The 21,891-nt window shown below is 41.8% G+C and overlaps 1 protein-coding gene across 2 annotated transcripts in view; it reads left to right on the top strand.

Annotated features, from left to right (window-relative positions):
* TMEM121 (transmembrane protein 121) overlaps positions 1-21,891 on the top strand; it is a 1,001,838-nt gene that overhangs the window by 371,568 nt on the left and 608,379 nt on the right. Inside the window, exon 2 of one of the 2 annotated variants that reach the window (XM_086936579.1) lies at positions 5,441-5,578. The gene's annotated coding sequence lies outside the window, so the exon portion shown is untranslated. Of the gene's footprint in view, positions 1-5,416; positions 5,579-21,891 lie in introns of those variants that run through there. The other variant, XM_086936580.1, reaches the window with a different exon arrangement.

Raw genomic sequence — 21,891 nt, forward strand, 5'->3', positions numbered from 1 at the left:
AAAGAAAAATGCAGGAAATGCATGTGTATTGTTTTAGAAAACTACCGGCGTGGATAATATTCCAAGAAAAAGACACGTTTGTTTCCGTAGCTTTTTAGCACGTTCAGGCTAGATGCGTCACTTCATAAATAGGGCACAACGTGGCACATTTTTTACACCGCTGGTGCGCCACAAAAAGTGACACAACGGCGGCACAAAAGTTATGCAGAAGTTCATAGATAAACCCCGCAGTCTTTAGTGTTCATGCAACCAATTCGGTAATGCCCATTGATTCCAATGGGCTTCAATGCCCATTGGAATCAATGGGCATTACCGAATCGGTATTTACAGAATCGGTAAATACGGAATCTTAACGATTCGGTATTTACCGATTCTGTATTACCTACATCCCCCCCGTCTATTTTACCACTTCTTAAATACCGATTCGGTATCATTCGGTATTCAAGAAGTGGTAAAATAAAATTACCTACATCGGGCACTATGTCTTGTATCTTAACCATATGTTTCTTGTGCTCTGTGATTGCCTAGTGACACAAAGTGCATACTGTGACGAAGGTGAGCATGGTGGCAGATAGGTTAGAGCAGGAAGGAAGCCATCGGGATAATAAGAGAGGGGAGTCTACATATTCAGAGGAAGGAGGGTTGGTGGAGAGAGCAGGTTGTCCTCAGGGTGCAGCTGAAAAAGAGGATGTTGATGTCATCTGCACTGGCGCCACATCTGCAGGAAAAATAACTTGTTCTGGGAGTACTTCACATGCCCACCCTGTGAAAAATATTTAAATGTATGAAAGGTCACTTGCAAAATCTTTGAACCTTTTATGTGAGCAAAGGATAAAAGGAGAAGAGAGAAGAGCAGGTGCAGTGCCAGAATGGATACGCAGAAGACGCTGGTTACAGAGAGTGTTCCTATGTCAGAGCTGCAAGAAATGCATCAAGAAAATTGCCCTCAAATATACTAATGGGCTACTAAGGTGACAAATCGTTAGTCAACTGTATGGCTTGAGGCTGAGTCGTGCACTCCGTGGTTAAAGTGTTTGTGACTAATGTGTTCTGATGAGATAGGAAGAAGTATGTTAGGGAATATTATGTTAATGGCCACTTATTTAGCACTTACAACATGACATTATAGGGCATTGCCAATGTGGTTGCCCTTTCATGTGGACTTGAAGTGACATCAGTTAATTTTGTTCGGAGTTTACTAACATGTGGATCTGTGAGGCAAGATTATAGTGTGTTCAATTTTTAGTTTAGAGTTGGTTTGTTTGAGTTAGTATGAAAGTACAATGTGGCAATCCTGGAAGATCTTTGTAGTGGTTTGAGTGTATGGATGAGTGCTGTGAAGGAGTATGGATGGGTGTGATGAAGGGCTGTTCTAAGTTTCTTTGGATTAGGTGGTCGGCAGGAGTAAGGTGTTCTGCATACACATCACAATTCAAGTACAATATTTTTTGCATCAGGTTGTAGCATGGGTGCATGAATATAGCTAAATATGGATGTGCCTCTGCAGTGATACACTGTTAGATTATGCCATGGTTTGGAGCTCTGTTGAGTGCCTAATGGTATCCTGGGTACCAATAATTACTGTTGATGCAGGTCATAAATAGGCTGTGAAGATGCTAACCGGGCCATGGTGGGGAGGCAGGTGAGATGCAAAGGTGTCAGTTTAATGTAAAGTACACTGTGGTACGTTTATCAAGTCTTGTGCTGCAAATACCTGTGGATATTCCAACATAACTTTATAAACAAAAAATAAATTCACCAGTGTTGTAAGAACTGCCCTTTGAATTGAATTTAGTTGAACGTGTCTTAACCGCATCGCTACGGGCGATATTTTCCTCCTGTGCTGGGCCCCTATGATAATGGGTGTGGTCGTGACGGAACCATTCCGTCATCAGCACAGCCCAACCGTGACTGATGACGGAATGGTTCCGTCACCAGCATCGAAGGGGTTAACGATTCCCCACTTTGGGTCATGTGTCTATCATGGACTTCAATTTATCAAAACACTAGAGATAAAAACAGAGATCATACGCGCTTTAACTAGTAGTAGAGACTAAACCTATTCCCCACTGCTTACCCCTTCAATAACTTTTTATTTGATGCTTAGAAGTTAGGGGGATGGTAAGTAGAGGAACTACAGAAAGCAAACCGGACAGGTGAATTCATGTTTACCTTCTGTTCCATTTGCTGCCACCATAGCCCTTGTCATCAGGTTTAGCAAGGGAAGGGTCAAGGAAGGATGCTAAAGAGCAAGCCAGGAGTAGCTGCTGCCAACCCTGCCTAACCATAACTAATATCCATGGCTTCAGGTGGTACAAATTCAATGTGATTATGCAAACCTGTTTTTAATCTCAGCTTGGGTCTGATTCACAAAGGTAACTTAAGCTTTTGAGTAATTTAAACTTTTAAGTAATTTTACAAGTTTTTGGCTAGTCACAAAATCTGAGTACAAATATATTTAAAAGTGTAAGAGTCAACTGCACATGTAAAGTACTCAAAAGTGTAAGTTACATTGTAAATAGCCACAGGCCCTTCAATTTGGTGGAGACATGTAAGTTACATGTTGGTAGTAAATGTACAATTGGATATCATGAATAGCCAAAAAGTAGTAAATGTACTCAAAATTGCAAGTTACCCTTGTGAATTAGGCCTTTAGTTTTTATAGCATCATATTCACATATGTTTACTGGATGATATTTCAGATCACTGCTCCTGCAAAGATGGTAAACTAATAAAGCCCAATTAATTGATAACCAGTATTGCAAGTTGAGGCAATCGTTTTTCTCCACACTTCTCACTGTAACAGAATTGAACAGGGATTATTAATTCATTCTCTAATACTCAGCCACTGGATTTATCCCATGTTTGCCACCCAAAACTCCCTTCAACTGTGTCTTCCTTGTCACCTTTTTCTACTGATCACTTCGGTTTGAATGCCTCTACCAGGATTATTGTCATCACACAAATGGTACACAACTCACTGATGCAAAGCCTGCATTGTCTGCATTTCCTTGTTAGGCCTTTCAGAGGGTAGAATCTGTAAGCAGCCTCTCTACACCACTAATGGACACCACAAGACAATTTTCTGACTTGCTTTTCACCTTCTACCCAGTATGGGGAAGACTGTTAGCTACTTGTCTAGATGATCCCTCTACCGTCTATCTTTTTTTGCTTGCCATAGTGAAGCTCTCTTGCATACCAGATACAAGCCACAACCCTTCCAGGTCTCGTGCTCACTGAAATTGCTTAAGGTTATAGCCAGCAAAACACACTAGGGGCCAGATGTAGGTAATTCTGTTTTACCGATTCATAAATACCGAATTTTACCGATTCGGTATTTATGAATCGGTAAAATAGAAGGGGGGAGAATTAGGTAGAATCGGTAATTGAATTACCGAATCTGTAAGAATCAGTATTTACCGAATCGGTAAATACCGATTCGGTAATGCCCATTGATTCCTATGGGCATTGAAGCCCATAGGAATCAATGGGCATTACCGAATCAGTATTTACCGATTCGGTGAATACCGATTGTTGCAAAGGTGCAGGGGTTATCACTTTGACACCCTCTAGCACACCGAATTCAGGCACAAGTGACATGTGGCACACAGACATGCCCTAAGGGCATGTCTGTCTGTCACATGGCATAGGTGTGCATGCACACATGTGCATACACACCTGGATTCGGTATTTTACCACCCAATTGGATTGGGTGGTAAAATACCGATTCTGTAAGGCCTGTGGGACTCAGAAGAGTCCCACCTACATCTGCAAGTTACCAAATCGGTAAAAATACCGATTCGATATTTTACCGATTCGGTAAATTTACCGAATCAGTAAAATAGGGCCCCTACATCACAAATGACCATTTACCGGTCGGTAACGGCCGTTACCGGTCGGTAAATGGCCACCTACATCTGGCCCTAGGTCCCCTATTTAAATCTTGGCAGACTTTCTGTTTCTCTGCCAGGGAATCGGAGTAAATTACTCCGTCACCCTGATGGAGGTACTGCCTGCCAAATTTATAAATGTCCACCGGCCCAGTGGACATTTTCAGAATTGACAGGAACCACTGTCACAGATCACAGATGGATCAATTTGGTGCCACAACCTCATTGTGCCGGACAGTTTGATCTCTGGTTGTGGGTATTGCAATAAGGTATTGTTTCGAGATGCTGCTTATCTTCAGGCATTACAGAAGAAATATTGAAGCTGAAAAAAAAGAAAGGTACATATCAATATATAATTCTTATTAATACATGTCAAAAATTATGTATATTTACTTCGGATTTATAGCAGATTTCAATTTGATAGTTTTCTACATGATTTTGTTGGCCATGTTGGTTCTAAATGTTTGGCGTGGCAGTCTAGATCCAACGTGGCATGCACATGACATGCTCTGACGTGTACATATAAACCTGTGTGCCAAATGTGACGCAAATTGGAAAATGTAAAATGATTTTTTGATATTTGTTGCCCAACTTGGATTTTAAATAGACGATATGACATCATAGGCAAGATCCACTTGGGGTCTTGCTCGTTTAGGATTACTATTATTACAAAGGTCAATGTCTCTACTAATTTTCAGTTTTCTATCCCAAAGTGAACGATTTTTCAGCTGTACCATCATATGCAGCTTTCCATGTCTGTTTTGAACATTAGGACAGTTAAGGAATGCTTCCACATTTCAATTATTCATTACTAAATTATTGAGCCCCTTGATTTGAGCTCCCTTTTCTATAAATCATGTAGGAGCGCCGACTATAGGCTCATTATCTTAATGAATGAGGTTATCTTAGGCATCACATTCATTTATGACGTATTCATTCACATGAACGAGAGTGTAATTAATGGTTCCACTATGTACATAATACACCATTCATAATAATTCCATATAGCCTCCTTACCATATAATATAAGCTGCAATATTATAACTGGTGCCAAGATGGCCCCTACAGGTGTCATGGCGGTGCAGAAAGGCCGAACCCTAGCTAAATGTTTCAACATAGTAAACATTTGGATTTAATTAATGGGGCTCGTTTGCTAAGAGCTAAATCACAAAAATCTGGATTGCACACAATTGACCTGCACCTCTGTTAAACACTCATGCTCATACTGCGTAGTATGTTTTCCATTCATCTGAAATGTGGAGCATTATTTTCTATAAATCGTCCATAATGATGATAAAAACTGTCCCGAATACAGTGCCGTGTATAAATGGCATCATGAATGCAAAATACCTCACTTTTTATACTAATTAAGCTTTTATGAACACCAACTCTGCGTTCTTAGACTTGCAGTCTTTTCAGAGAAAGAGCAAAAAAGGCCACTAGAAAAGATAAATGTATCAATTGAACCTTCTTCTAACATCTCTTTCTTTTCATGACAGGCGTCCAACTGAGTCTGGAGTTAATGGTGTGTATCTGTTTTTTGGTTGCAGTCACTTGGTGGATGTTGAAACCGATGTTGTGGCTGGGCGTGCTTGCTGCCTCGCGATACTTCCGGAAAAAAAGGTTCCATTTAGAAGAAGTCCCCAGCTGCGCGCCTTAGCAGGACCGGCGCGCGCTCAGACAGCAGAGTAAGTGCTTTTCTCTCTGCCTCTGCATTGCTGTGTGTGTGCCTATGAAACCTCATGTTATGAATCAAGCACCCCTGAAGCGCCAGGAATTAAGTACACTGGAGGCTAATGTGTTGTTGTAATTTATGAGCCACTGAGGGATTGCACTTGGCTCATCACTGAATCACTTCTTCCTCCCTGTTATCAGGTCAGTCAGGCTCTGTGATTGCAGTGGACAGATCCCAGACACGTGCCTGTACCACTGTAATCTGTTTACATGTATGTGGTGTAGTGAATATAGGTGGGTAAGCCATGAAATAAATAGGGAGAGAAGAGCCTAGCCAAGGTTTTAATTTATGTCTGAGAGCCATAACGTGGGCCGAGCCATCAACATATTTGGCAAGTAAATGATACAGCAAACACCATGTACTAATATGGTAAAGTCTCTTCAAAATTCAAAAAAGTGTATTTCTTTGACATGTGGCAGCGTTTACCTATGATATTTGCAGACCCAAATAGCGACCTGTAAAAGTCAAAACATTGATCCTAACCATTGCATTGTGGGATTTGTAGTGAATAGCAGTGGCCACCTGAGTTGGAAGCCTTTTGCAGTTGTTGAAGTTCACAGGGTGAGACATAGGGACTGTCCAGAGGTGGTTGTCCTAGTTTAGAGATCCCAAACATGGGGGGAGAGGTACGTGCCGCTCTAGTAGTTGTGCCAAGAGTCAATGGGGCGGTCTAGACCAGTCGCTTCCAGTTGTGTGTATTCCCACCATGAGCAGATTGGAATTTACAATAAAATATACACAGAAGGATTTCATCCGAGATAACCGTGGGATTGATTATAGCAATGCCTAGGCTTTTCTCCAGGAAACTGACCTGATTATTAAACTGCAATAATTATAAGGAGTGCTATTAGGTCAATGTAAAGTAAACATTTCCATCTGGAACCTTGTTAACTCAAACACTGTACCCTGAGCTGTATTTCTTTCTTAGTAAGAGGAAAGCCAAGAGCTGTGATTTTGGGCCTAATCATTTCTTAGTGAACCCCTAAAGTAAATAGGTGTCCTTCTGTTGCACAATAGCAAGAAAATAATCACAAAATAAAAAAAAAACTATCATGTTGATCACTAAAACCCATATGCTTCTGAGTGTCATTAGCATGTCCTTTTAGTGGCAAAAATCTGTAACCTCAATACCGATGTGATAAATGTTTTGGTAATGCACCCTTTTAGCATATAGGACGGATACGATGTTGATCGAGAAATAAGGGGCCAGATGTGCGTATGCAAGGGGCCAGATGTGTGAACGCATTTTCTGGTTGCAACCCCCGTGATTTGGTTGCAGAGTTTGCAACAAGAAAATGTTTTTTTTCGAATGTACTAAACCTTTTAGTGGTTCAGTGACATGTTACTGAATCGCTTATTGAGTTTAGGAAACTGTTAGGAATTTCTATTTAGGCCGATGGGGGGATCTAGGTTGTTCCTTCAAATAGTGATTTCTTTTGAAATGTATTAATACTTTGCAACCAAAATATGAGCTCAAAACATTCATATTGTTCCAACGACTGAGAGGTAGTGGTAACCCGTTTGCAAACTCCTTTGTGAATTGTCAAAAATATATTTTTTGGGCGTGGAAGTGGCTCATGGTACCAATGCCTAGTATTGAAAATTTGTTTTTAAAACTTTTCTTTTTTTTTTAAATCACCCCGTTTAACTCTTTACTTTTAAGGGCACAGGAATTTACAATCCAAACACTTGTTAGTAAAGAAAATGGATGCTTCTTACCTGGCTAACATACCTAGGATGAAATATATGGTACAAAGTCCCCCATGTATGTTATTGGAATATCGCAATTAATCGAGGACTTCATGACCATACAGTGGAACGAAGCTGAAAACTGAGCAGCTTTATAAGGTCGCAAACTGTGAGCTTGCAGAATTGTATCCCTTATCACATGCACCTTGAGAAACAGCCCTTTTACCCTTCAGCATTTGGTGTCTTCATCAACCCCAATGCCCACAGAAAATAATAAGGTCTGATTTAGAGGTGTGTGGCAACTGAAAGCCATAAATGTTCTAAAGGAAGTTCAAAAGTCCAGAGAGTATCCATTAGTGGAATTTCTAACACCATTCTTTCCTGTAATGGAGGAAAATCCACCAGTAGACTCTCCAGTGTATCCCTCTATCATGAATCGGAGGATTTTTTCTAATCACCAGTGGCACAGCTGGCCCTTCCGCCATCCGTGACAGCCCCTACTTTTGCTGCCGCCGCCACTAATCATCAGTGGGGTAGCTAGCCCTTTGGCCATCCGTGGCGGCCCCTGTGTTTGCTGCTAATCACCAGTGGCGTAGCTAGCCCTTCAGCCATCCGTGACGCCCCCTACTTTTGCAGCCGCCGCCACTAATCATCAGTGGGGTAGCTAGCCCTTTGGCCATCCGTGGCGGCCCCTGTGTTTGCTGCTAATCACCAGTGGCGTAGCTAGCCCTTCAGCCATCCGTGACGGCCCCTACTTTTGCAGCCGCCGCCACTAATCATCAGTGGGGTAGTTAGCTTTCGGGCCATCCGTGGCGGCCCCTGCATTTGCCGCCACACTGCGGCCATATGAAAGAGCGTGGGGTGATGCTGGCGATTCTTGAGGCGGCTTCCCTGCGACAGCCGCAGGTAAGAGCGGGGGATTGGAGGGAGGCTGCCCCCCCCCCCCAAACTTGTGCCACCCGGGGCTGACCGCCGCACCCCCCCTTGCTACGCCACTGCTAATCACCAAACTCTAAATCATGTCCAGAATCTGTATTCTGTGCCGAGGAGATAAACACAGAGTATTTACCTTTCATTTGTATGCAGTCCTCTTACGCAGACTAACATTAGTCAGTTTATAAGATGCTCTATGCTTTATTTGTGTGGTAACAAGCACATATATTTCAGCTCTCTTGCACTCCCCTCCAGCAGTGGACTAAATGAATCACTCAATAAACAAGGCCAACTTTTAAGCAAAGGCTTTTGAATTTTAGGGGAGGTTTGGAAGAAAAGGACACTGAAAGGTAGACATTCCTTTATTTAAATGCCTTTGGGTGTTCAGTTCAGTGAGCTGTTTTTCACACTGCAGGAATTGCGATATCACAGCTCCAGTCTAATACATCATTAAATGTCATTTTCTTATTACTCATAAGTAGTCATTTCACAAGTAATCCTTAATAGGCCTATTAGGTATAGGATTCGATGCAGGCATTGCAGTCTCCCATGACATGTATTATGCAGGCACAATGCATACTTAAATGTAATTATATATATATATATATATCTACTAATGCTCTTAATTTTCTAATAACTGCAAGTCCTGACCTCAGACGTTGATTGTAATGAGAAAGCAATGTCACTAGGTGCTTGTAATAATTTAGAACAGGCATTCAGTGACTAGTCCTTTTGAACTGAGTCAGAAAATTAACAGAAACTGCGGTTACAGCTGCGCTCGCTGCTGAGTGAGCACCATAATCATACAATCGATGGAAGTCCTGCAATGTACTGTGTCTCACCTGCTGCAAGAATCGGGGTTTTGCTCCACATCCAAGCTCTAATTCTGCTCCTTATTGTAAATTAAAAACACAACGTACACGCTGCTCTGAGAAGTGTAATCTGAGTTTTTTCATTGGTTTTATTAGAGGCTCTGGCCGTAAAGAGCAGTTTGTATTCAACTTTGCACCAAGAGCCCTATATTTAGATTAGGACATTATCCACATCCCTGGAACCCACATTTGAATTTTGAAACAAAGCAGAATCACTTGCTGAAATTACTGCTGCTCAATACAATGTATTTCCATTTTAAAGTGAGTACACCAGTAAAATCCATCCTTAATTGAAGTGTCAAAAGGAGGTGCTCTATGCACCAGTATTTTGATGTATGAGGGCCCTCTTTGCAGCATTGACACTCGGTTGAAGTTTGAGTACTGATAACATCTACAGGTCCCTTGATTCTGAAGTGAAACTGAAACAAGTAGCATAACCTTCGCATTTCCCGCACTAGACATTGATAGCTTACAAGTACCACATTTTACCAGAAGTTAGAAAGTTACAAATGTGCCACGACCTCAAACACACCCACACGAGGACTACAAACTATAAGAAATAAACTACCCCAATGTTACATGAAAGGGATACTGCAGGTCGCTGCAGAGTTTGACCTTTTGAAGGCATTTGAGCAGCGCTCTCATCATCCAAGGTCAAAACTCCTTTGTGCCTCACCCTATATACTGTTGGGGGTATTTATTCCTTATATGATGGCCATAGGCCAACTTGTTCAGTCTTGGGAAGATAAATAAGAGAGACCTGTAACTTTGTGATCACCTTTCCTATTTTGGGTATGTATGAGGTTTAAGCAGTGGCCTCTTTTTACAAAGAGCACAGACTCATAGGTGTGAAGAAGGGAAAATGGTCCTGAACTTGTAACACGACAAAGAGATTGATTTTGTAATAAGAAGCTTTTCCATGCTGGGTATATCAGGTGAATGTTTGTAATTGTATGGGAAATGTATCAAGTGCACTTCTTTTGAAGTTTTCACTCTATTGACACATCAGCTCAGCCTGTGTCAGGGGAAAGCACCACAGTAGAGCCATCCCTCGTGTCTTCACTCCTCACGTGGACCTGACACAAAGTGTCTCGATACAATCTGCCACCCTTCATGTCTGTCCACCACCATACAAGCCAGCCCCTCATATCAGCGTGCAACAGAAGCCAGGGTCATAAAGCCCCCTCTGCACAGCTGCAATCAAGAGCACCCATTCAGTGAAGCGCATGAAGGACAGCTCTGCAGGGTCTCAGTGGGAGCAGCGATCAATCACACACATTAGCAAACGACACACACCAGGCTTATTGCTCCCAGAGGACAGACTCAAAGGCAGGCAAGGAAAGCGGAAACACCGCTCTGGGACCAGCAGCATTGAAACACACAAGTTTCTTGGTCCTCCTTGCCGCCTGCTCGCCTCTACTTGTCCCACCCTAAACCGCCTCCCCTGTGCTGTAGCCACAACCTCTGTACACTTTTCTATTGCTATCTAGTTAGGTTTACACTTTATGAGTCCATCCAGGTTTTCCTCATGCCTACAGGTAGGATCATATGGTGTGCCCTTCCATCTTCTTGCATGTGACTCTGAGGGGCATATTACCAACGAGTAGCGATATTTATCGCTAACTAGGCTTAGAAACGATTTTTTTATCGCTAAGCATCGCCGGAAATTATCGCTGAGATAACGTACCATTAGCAACGTTTATCTCCAAAGCGATCATTTTTCCGGCGATAGCGTGAATATCGCTGAGAATACAGCGATATTCATCCATTAGCAACAAAATGCTCTTAGCCATGTTATCCACCTCCCATTGGATAACATGGCTAAGAACTGGTCTGAGCAGGCGTTAGTTTTTGGCGATAGCGGGAATATTTCCATCGCTACGCCCGCCTTGCTAATAGGCGATAGCGACGTTAGCGACTGCTTTCAGTCGCTAACAGGTTGGGTACGCTCACTTTGCACGTCATTAGCGATAAATATCGCTGACATGAAACGCGGGCCCCAAAACGCTCGCTATCGCCTAAAAGCTGTCGCTAACATCAGTTAGCGACAGCTTGCTAATATAGCGATAGAATTATCGCCGCTTAGCGGCCGATAACGGCCGCTGAACCGGCGATGATTGCCTATTGCCCCCTTGGTAATATACCCCTCAGTGCGGTAATGTTGGTTGGAACTATCAAATGGGAATCAAATGTGTGTTTTAAGCATTTAACCTCGTAATACGCCGTTTCAATCCAAACCTTGGCTGGCTGTAGTCCATTTTAAAGTAGTAAATGAGAGTCCTCGGGCCGCATTCCAGGCGCTGGTCCATGATGGAATAAATATTAGTCTACCCAGTCCAATAAAAAAGCACACATTTTGCACAACTGAGAAATAGGTTGTCTTGTTCCTGATTGAGAGGTTAAGGGACAAATAGGGCTCCAAGAGAAATGTACTCTGTTTCATGTGAAGGGTCCTTTCTAATCCCCTGTTTTTTCAGCAAAAGCTTGCTATGGGTGTTATGAGTACTTAGATAGCGCTTGCCACCTTCTTCGAGACACTGAAGCACTTTGTGAATAGGTAGCACGTTAGCCATAAGAACCCAGTTCTAATAATTTAGTCATGTATGTGTTACAGCTGTGCAGTTTTTTTGTAAATGTATTTCCCAATCCCTTATATATGTAAGTTAAAATTGTTATGTGTTTTGAGTTGTATGGAAGGCGACACATCATTAGCGCCTTTGATATTCATATTAATGCTGATGTCGTATGCTGCGTGCCTGCTAATTGTCTTTGTGCTCAAGAGCAATTCCTCAGGCCATTAGTTATGGCAAAAGTTAGTTATGTAGGAATGTTATAACATTGTGTATTATTCTGCATTTTTTTAAAGCTACAGAAGAGATCGAATGATTATTGGAATCCTCGAGCTTCTGAAAGTAAAGAGAGTACCTCAAAATGTAAATGGCCTCTTTTTCTTGTCAATCAGCATGTGGAGTAAACAAGCCCAGTGCTTATGGGTAGGATTTTATTAGTTCATATTCTACATAGTTGGACTGCAGTCAAGGCCAGGCTGTATATTAGTGGGAAATGCATCCTCATGTCAATTTTGGTGGTGGGTGAATTTAAACAATATACCGTAAACAATAGCCACTCGTGTTCTGTTGTTCTCATGTTTTGGCAGTGCGTTTTTACTACAAATGGCACATAATTATATGTAAAATGGGAGTAATGGCATGATTTATCAAGCATGACATGAAATTCCTGAAATTACGTTGTATGTAACAGGGAAGTGAACTGGGATGTGGAAAGAAAGTTGTTGGACAGTGCATGAACAGGGACATAGAATTAAAAGGGGAGTAGCTGGCCACTTATGAGGAAGTGCAGAAGAGAACTGAGGCATTGGTCACCGGCTTCAATGAAGAGGTATGATGTAAACCAATTTTAATATGGTAAAGGTGAGAAACCCCAATAGAAAAGGATTATTGGCTTTCAAAGCTGGAAGTAAATCTGCTGGTATAGCAAAGCTTTGACATAGGTGAAATACATGAAGTTATCTCTGTAAGCCAGAGCAAGTAAGACAAATGTCTAATCAGACTATTTGTCTACCAGCTTGACCACTGGACTGCTGGGCAAAAATGCCTTCTCTATTCAAAGTTGGGTCCCCTTTACCAGGAAGGGGATCTTTGTGGCCTCCTTCCCGGGGGTGTTTGAAATGCACAGGATCCTTCATACTCTGAAGGATTCTGAAGAACAAATATCGCCCCTTCCACACAACATCCACAATTATATTAGTAAAGTTTGGTTTACATGTAGGTGCATGTAGGTGGTGTTTGCTCTGCCACTGCTAGGGATGCAATAACAAATCAGTAATAGGGGCAGATTTACAATAACTGGCGCATCCCCAGGGATGCGCCAGTCATTGTGCGCCACAGCTCCAACACCCATGGTGCGCCGCATTTACAATGCGGCGCACCATGGGGCAAAAGCGGCACAGATGCGTGACACATCTGTGCCGTAAAGGCGGCGCATTGCTGGAGTTACGACGCAGCTCCAGCAATGCTCTGGGGGGCCCTATCTGTCCAATGCTGTGTCAAGCCTTACACCTGCTTCAAGCAGGCGCAGGGTTTTGACGCAGCATTGGCCTAAAGGTGCCTGCGTGAAATCTTGTAGATTTCACGCAGGCACTTTTGCGAGGCGCACCTGCCCTGGAACGCCCACCCTTCGCCGGAACGCCCACATGTGGCGCAGGGCTTTACAACATGACGCATCTGCCTAGATGCATCACATTGTAAATGGGTCGCAGGGATGCGCCACGTTTACGCCGCCGTTGCTTGACACAACGACGGCTTAAACATGGCGCAAATCAGACATAAATCTGCCCCTTAGTGTCCAGTGGTCACACAGGACACACTTTCACTTGCTAACACAGTGACTTCCACAATCATTACCATAGGCTAATGTTAGCGTAATTTCCTTGCCAGTTGCGCCTCCATCCTTGACTCCAAAATATTTTGTAATAAGCAGTCTGTGTTGCCAGGTGGTAGGAGGGCTGTGAGTTACATTGCTGCTGGAGCATGAGAATGTCTGCTTCTCATGTAATGTGTGAAAGAATGAACTACATTTGTAATGCTCACCACAACATTTATAGGTTCCCTAGGGCTGGGACGCCTTTTTGCCCAGGCAGCCATGCGCTTTACATATATTTTATTCTAATCTAATCTTGAAGAGAATTATCAGACTGCACTCTACGATTCAATGAGTGTCATCTATTCAGCAGTAAAACTGAAACCTACATGAGCATCTGAGAGGCGCCAGGGGGAAAATTGTGTGGCCAGAGCCCCAGGCACACTACCATGCTGCACACAAACCTTGGAGTGATAAGGTGGCAAAGTGACCATTGAACATACTCTACCAGAAAGGGAGCAATCACCGATCTCTCCATTCCAATTTCTCTTAGACTTGAGAGTACAGTGGGATGGGATGTAGATCGAAAAGTACCATGGGAGCGAGACTCAGTGAGCCCAGTGTTATTCTAATATTATCTAAAGTGGCCAAAAGAACTACTACAGTGCTATGGACGAGAAATTGTACCAAGGTGGATCTAATAAAGACTATGATTCAAAGAAAGAGGAAAGTTTAAATTCACCACTCCTTCAGTAACCATTGCCTGAAAAGGATAAGGGACATAGGGAGATAATTTACCATCCACAACGTCACTGCATAATGTTTTGTCAGATCCATCATCCTGATAAGTTACAATCATGCCCCTCACTCCGTAAATGTAGGACATGTGTTTTTATCAAAGCCAATCATAGTATTACAATCCTGCATTGTAGTTAGTCATGTGACTTTGTGGCAAACCACAATACCTTCTAGACAATGACAAACTTGATTAGCTAGTCAGCCAAAATTCAGTAACATTGTTAAGTGTGCATAACTTGCGAAATTTCTGTTGCATAATCACGTGGAATTACCCCAAAATTCAGCAAGATTATGCGGAATTTTGTGAAAAAAGTAATTCTTCATTTAGTGCTTTTTGTTACTGCAAAAATGCCTCCTTGCATCCAAAATAGATGCAAGGATGCATTTTGCAACTCAAAATGCAAGGGAACATGAATAGCCAGTGCGAACAATCGCCCACGCTTGCTAAATGTGCACTTGAAATAGGATTTCCCCCCAACTTCCTCCTGGCATTTAGCACTATTTTCTAGGCACACAATGCACCCTTGCATTCAAAATTGATGCAAGGATGCATTTTGATCTAAAGAATAGCACCAAATTCAACAGACAAAGAATAGGGAGTGCAAGTGGCTGCTCGAGCTGGCTAAATGTGCTCTTGCAGTAGGATTGTTTCCCCCAAATTACGCTTAATTTCGTGTAATCACATTATTTTTGGTAATTCCGTGTCAAAGAGTAACGCGAAATTACCGAAATCACACCAATTACTACTGTGTAACTGAAACTCTGCCCAGGCTAAACATTGTATCATAATCCCTCACTTCATTCTCAGCTTATCATGTGGCACCCAGAAATGCAAAAGAAGCAGTAACACTGGTTTCAAGTGGTGCCAGATTCAATGGAATTTCAGGATCCAGAAAAAAATGAAAATATTAGCTAAACTAAAAAGAAAAAACACATCTGTGAGCTTATATATATTTTTTTATTTTAACATAATGTATGCAATGTTTTTTAGGAACAGGACCGCAGACTTTCTACCTTCTGGTTTGCTAAAGTACAATTCCTAGCTGCCGAAAATCTTAACACACATAGAAGAGTAAGTAGTGTTACCAGGGAAATCAACAAATACATGATTTTTTCCTGCTAGGCAGGTTTTTCAAAAAGACAACACAAATCTTCAGAAAGCAGAACATTTCGGAATAATTAACACTGATCCTGTGAGAGCAACAATGGTGGAGTTTCTATTGTAGTTAAATTTAAGAGCTTCTATATGCATCATGGATATGCTAAGAAGCATTCTTGTGTTTGTGACAGGGTCCAAGTGGTACCTCCATCAGCCACCTTCAGTTCACACTGTCACAATCAAGCCCACTACCCAAACACCTTAACCTAAAACAAGCACAGGAAGTTTACCTTATATTACATTATATGCCAAGTTTCAGAGTACCTCTTTTGCTTTATCTCATGTTTTTTTACCTTAATCCAGTTATCTCTTCACTTGCCCTTCCTGTTTGCCACTTTCTTCCCCTCCTTGTACACTGCACTGGATACTTTTCTACACTTTTACTCCCTCTCTACCCCTATTCTCTCTAGTTCCTTACACGTTTCCTTGATTTTGAAGTTCATAGATATTTTCGGACCTCTTTTATGATCTTTTGAGTATCTGTCAGTGAAATGCACTACAACATTTAACTTCTCAGTTATCATAAGAGTTCACTATCAACCACAAAAATGCTTTTCTATCTTCCTGTAAAAATTTCATAGCGTGAGTGAACTTCTACAAGATACTGCTAGCACAATTCTAAAAATGGGTGGCTTCAAAAAATTCAAATAGAAAAAGATAATTTGCTTACAAAATACTTACTTTCACTAATCCACACCTTCAGCTTCACCCAACATTCCAAAGGCCCAATCCACTGAGCCCGGCACCTAATTGGCCTCAACCTAGAATACAATCCACCCCCTTTAAATCTCTCCATTACTCCAGTATCTTGGATCGACCATACACTAATACGTTTCTCTATTACAACCTCCACTTCCCAAGTGAACCACCACATTCTCGAATATTTCTACAAAAAACTATAAAAGCATTTTTCCAGATGCTCTATGTTCATCATATTGCATTTCCCCTTATCAATCTCAAACAATTCTGACCATATCACATGCCAATTTTACTTTAAATGCAAGATGATTGTATTGTTAAAACTCACAAGGAATCAGAAAAACAATCCTGTACATCATATTACACCAAATATACCTTCCACTGGAATTTCAATTCCTTCAAGCTAATCCTTCCCAAATATATCATCGTGAGAGTATGAAAAATGAGACCATAGGGATCAATACTAGATGCATGGCCTGCCAAATTCATAAAAGCAAACATTGCAGCCTTAGCTGAAGGTACCACCTGCATGTATAATGCTTCCCTAGAAAGAGTTCAAATCCACAACACTCATACACCATAATTTTAAACCTGTACAGAAAACCAAACCTAGATGCCTCCTCTCCAAACAACTACTGACCCATCATGACACCCCTGTTTCCTGGAGATGATAATTGAAGCAGAGATAGCCAACCAACTCCAGAGCTACATAGAATCCAACAATCTGCTTGTCGACACACAATTTAGATTCCATCTGCTAAGAAGTACTGAAACCACAGTGATGAGCATCAGAGAAAAAGCGCTAAACTTAGTAGACCAAAATCACCATATGACTCTCATCCTATTGGACTTCTCGGCTGGATTTGGTTCTGTAGACCACTTAACACTGTTAAACCACGTGAAACGTAACTTTAATATTACGGAAAAAGCATGGGCATGGTTTAATTGTTTCTTACAAGAACAAAAGCAGCAAATAAAACTAGATTGGTATATCTCAGAATTAACCATAGAGGTATATGATCTCCAAGGATCCCCAATGAGCAACACTCCTTTTCAACTTATTCCTCTGCCCATTTGCCCTGCTGATTAATATGAAAGGTCTTACATGACAATTATATGCAAATGACAAACAAATTCCAGAAGACCTAAGTGTTAGAAAGTGGGTTGTAGGTTGACTGAGGTATGAGCCTCAGTCAAGTAGGAACCACAATCCTAGTCAGGGTAAGAAGCAGGCAAACCCTAAAGTAACCTGTTTTCACCCTATGGTAGCTTGGCACAGAAAAGTCAGGCTTAACTTTAGAGGCAATGTGTAAAGTATTTGAGCAACAAGCAAAGGAGTGCAAGGGGGGCTTGCACTGTTTCCAGGGGCACTCCGATTGAAGAAAAACTCCTAAATCAAAATTTCATCAGTGAGTTTCATATAGTTCAAAACGAGTGTAGTCGTGGTAATCTTTTTTGGAAGGTCGTTTATTTGGTGGGTCACATATTACATCTTCATAGTGACTCCTTTGTGAAACAAGGCGTTAGAGAAAACGATTAAATAATGTCCATAAATCTATGCATCATCCCTATGCATTTCGGGCGGGGCCCTTCGTCAGGGGATAGCAAAGAATCTGCAATCAAATAAATCGATATCAGGAAGGAGAACTCACAACCATGGGTTAAATAGAACGTTCTATCTGGGTGAAATGAAAACATGCATGCCTAAATTAACGACTGGGGAAAAAGAAAAAGGAAAGAAGTGCAGAAACTGAACCAAAGTCGACCATATCGTGCTGTCAAAAGGTAAGGAAAACTCGAAGTGAGTAAAAAAAGAATCACCGTGTTAGAAGTAAAAAAACGGGAAAGCACCTGATGGACCCGAGACCCATAGCGTGCACGTAGAGATGGTGACAATCGGGAACTAAATGGTGAAGTCCTAGCAAAGCGCCGGTAAAGGAATAGCCATACGAGTGAGGGTGAGGAAGGAAAACGCTTACCGATGGGTCAAAGTAGGAACGCGCCTAACGCCGTGTTGCCGAGGGTTAGTGAATCAGGCTGGTGATGCGGAAGTAAATATACTATCGTGAGAATAAAGAACGGAAGTGTGGGTGGGTGAAAGTACCGTATCGGTATATGCTCAATCGGGTTAGTAACCTCATGAAGTGCACGGGAAAGTATTGTAAAGCATAAATCAAACGTTTTGAGTAAGAAAAAAAGCCGAATATTTGCATGAGCTTACTAAAACACTCAGACACAAAAATGGTGGCCATCTTGGAACGGGCTCTGGATGGTATGCATACACAGTAATCACATTGCAAATATAACGATAAAAGGATGTGAAATAGACCTAAAGTGTAAGAGAATAGTAAATGAGGAAAACAAAGGTGGAAAACGAGCTGAAATAAATATCCAAGACTGAAATTAAGGAAAAAAGAAAAAGGTAGGGCAACTTATGCCAGAGGGTTATAGACAGGGGGAGGATAGAGTGTGAAAGGTCAGGTAAAGGCAAAGCGAGAAATTTCAGCAAGAAAACCACTTGAACAGAAGAAGGGGGGAGAGTAGAGAAGGTGAAAACGTAGAAGCAACAGAATATAAGCATGTAGTACCAGACAGAAAGCAAATGAATGTGTGTAGGTTGGGACAACAATTATCTATAAGAAGCAGCTGTATTCCAGTCTGTCATTGAGCCCCTTGGGCTGGCAGGCATCCAGCCTCTTGATCCACACTGTTTCCCTTTGGAGTAGTAGTTTCTTGTTATCAACGCCTGCTTTCAGTGGGACAACCTCCAAAACAAGGAACTTCAATTGGCTCACGTTGTGTTGGTGTGTGATGAAGTGAGCAGCTAATGGGGCTTTAGTTGATTTGTTCCTGATGGTGCTTTTGTGTTCGGTTAAACGAACTTTGATCTTTCGTTCGGTTTTGCCTACATAAGGCAATCCGCATGGACATTTGAGTAGATACACTAGGTTCATAGAGTCACAAGTAGCGTTGGTTCTCAATTTAATGGCTTTTCCTGATGATGGATGGTTGAAGGTATTGCCCGGAATTATGTTGTGACAATGACTACAGTTGTGGCACGGTATGGTGCCACTGTAGTTGGTAGAAGTATCAGTGGGTTCGGTCTCAAGAATGTTCTTTAAGTTTTTGGCTCTCTGGAATGCAAAGAGTGGTTTAGTGTTGAAAATGCCCTGAAAATCTGGTTCAAAACGAATCATATCCCAACTCTTAAGGATGATGTTTTTGATGGCCTTGCTTCTGGTTGAACATTTCGAGACGAAAACTGGTCTCTGTTCATCAGTTAATTTGATGTTGGTTCTTAAAAGTTCTGCCCGGGTTTTGGTGGCCACTCGGGTTTTTGCTGCTTGTAATGTGACCTCAGGATATTTTCTGTCTCTGTACTTCTGTAGTATTCTTTCTTCAGAACTTGCATAGGCTTCTGATTCTGAGCAGATCCTTTTAGCCCTTAGAAGCTGGGAGTATGGCAAATGAGTTTTGAGTGATGTTGGATGACAACTGGTGAACATTAAAGCATTGTTCCTGTCCGTGGCTTTGACGAATAGATTGGTTGTCAGTTTGTTGTCGTGTAATGTAACCAGGACATCCAGAAATGGCAAACTTTGTGAACTGATGGTATGAGTGAACTTTATATGATCGTCCAGAGAGTTGATGTGTTTAAGAAATTCCAAAATTTCATCAGGTTGGCCAATCCAGATAAGGAAAATGTCATCTATGTACCTCCATAGGGTGAGGATGTTGTTGATCCAATTATTGTGACTCAAGATGTGATCTAGTTCCATCCGGTGCATGAACAGATTGGCATAGCTGGGGGCAGCACAATTTCCCATTGATGTTCCAACGAGTTGAAGATAGTATTCGTTGTTGTATGAGAAGTAACTGTGGTACAACGTGAACGGTAGAAGTTCGAGTATCAGAAGTTTCAAAGAGTCATCGATGAGATGGTGAAGTAAAAAGGATTCTATAGCTTCCAAGCCCCTATTGTGCGGGATCGATGTGTATAGGGCACATACGTCTATGGTTACCAGGGTGTGTACTTTATCTGGTTCAATGGTAACCTCTTGAAGGCGCTTCAGAAAATCAGTTGTGTCACGCAGATAAGTGGACATGGATGTCACAATGTCTTGTAGGTAAAGATCAATGAACTTGCCAGTAGGCTCATGGATAGAGTTTTTCGTTGAAACGATAGGACGGAAAGGAGGCTTGTGTAAATCCTTGTGGATTTTAGGGAGCATATGGATGCTGGGGCATTTAGGATGAGGTTGTGTTAGGTATTTGTGATCCTTGTCTGTGATCGTTCCCATAATGAGTGCTTTATCCAGAATGACTTTGAGCGTATTGGCAAAGACACCAGTCGGATCATTTGGTAATTTCATGTATAGATTCTTGTCATTGACATGCTCGCTTACACTGGTGTGGTAGAAGTCACTGTCCAAGACAACAAGTGCGCCACCTTTGTCAGCTTTGCAGCACATGATTTCCGGGTTGTTGACAATTTGGTTGAGTGCTCTGGATTCCTTAAGGTTGAAGTTGTTATGTTTAGAGTGGGGTTTTTTGAAAATCTCTCTGATAGAATTCAGGGTGATGGTTTCAAAAGAATCAAGTATTTTGTGACTGACAGGAGCCACAAATGTGCTCTTACTTCTTAACTCTTTGCACGCATGTCGTGTGGGTGTGCTGGTGGGAGGGCACACATTAGAAAAAAAATGTCGAAGTCTCAAGGTTCTCAAAAATTTGTATAAACTTATCTCGGTTTCCAGTTCGGTGGAATTGTATGTTGGGACAAAAGAAGTCCCACGTTCCAGGGTGGACAATTGTAATTGAGATAAGTTGGTTTTAGAGATGTTGATCACGAGGGTTTTTTGCTCCTGGTGGCTTGAGCGATTGGAGTTGTTTTTTCTCTTGGAGTTTCGACCCCGCCTGGTTCGACGTTGACTGTTTGGCCTGTTTCTAAAAAAGAAACACCAGAGGTTCAGGCTGCGGTTTGAGGGACATTATCAGATGGTTTCGGTGGTGCAGTGTTCCTAGGTGGTCTGCCGTAGTTAGTGTTCCCTCTTTGAGAGGTGGAACCATCTGTAGAACTCCCTTCGTCCGAGGACGGGTTGTTGTATGGTCTTTGTTGTCTACGTTGGGCATAAACTTCTGCCCAACTATAGACCTCAGCGTTAATCAAGTGAAAAAATGGACACTTGTAACAGATCCAGACCATTGGTTGGAAAAAACTATGGTACCCTCAAAAGACCCAATGTAAACAGGTGTAGCGGTATATATCGTTTTTCCGCCCCTACATTGTGGTTCGTTGGCAGTTATCATTGGGTACCATAGGTAGTGTGGGTGCCTGCCTCAACCTGAGGCTCCTCTGGTCTGGATTGCAGTGGCCAGAGAGAAAAAATATAGTGCATAAGAAAAAAATTTAATTTAAAAATAAGATCTTCACTTATAAGTATTTTAATGAAATAGTGTGGATCTTATAATAAAATCAATGGGTACTTAACTGGGATCAAATTATGAGATCCAGAAGTATGCAAATTACAGGAGTGTCGACATGTTTCAGCCCCCTCTGGCTCAAAGGAGTCTACGGGGCTTTCGTCAGGACAAAAATAACAAACAGACAAAGAGGTATTACTCACACTTAATTTGTGGAGTTCAAAGGAAAATGGCGAGTGTCAAATTAAACCACTCGAGTTTTTGCGAGCCTGTAAAAAACAATATAAACAGACATGTTGTGCAGAGTAATGA

Source organism: Lissotriton vulgaris, chromosome 9 (assembly GCF_964263255.1).
Source record: "Lissotriton vulgaris chromosome 9, aLisVul1.2, whole genome shotgun sequence".
Lineage (NCBI taxonomy): Eukaryota > Metazoa > Chordata > Amphibia > Caudata > Salamandridae > Lissotriton > Lissotriton vulgaris.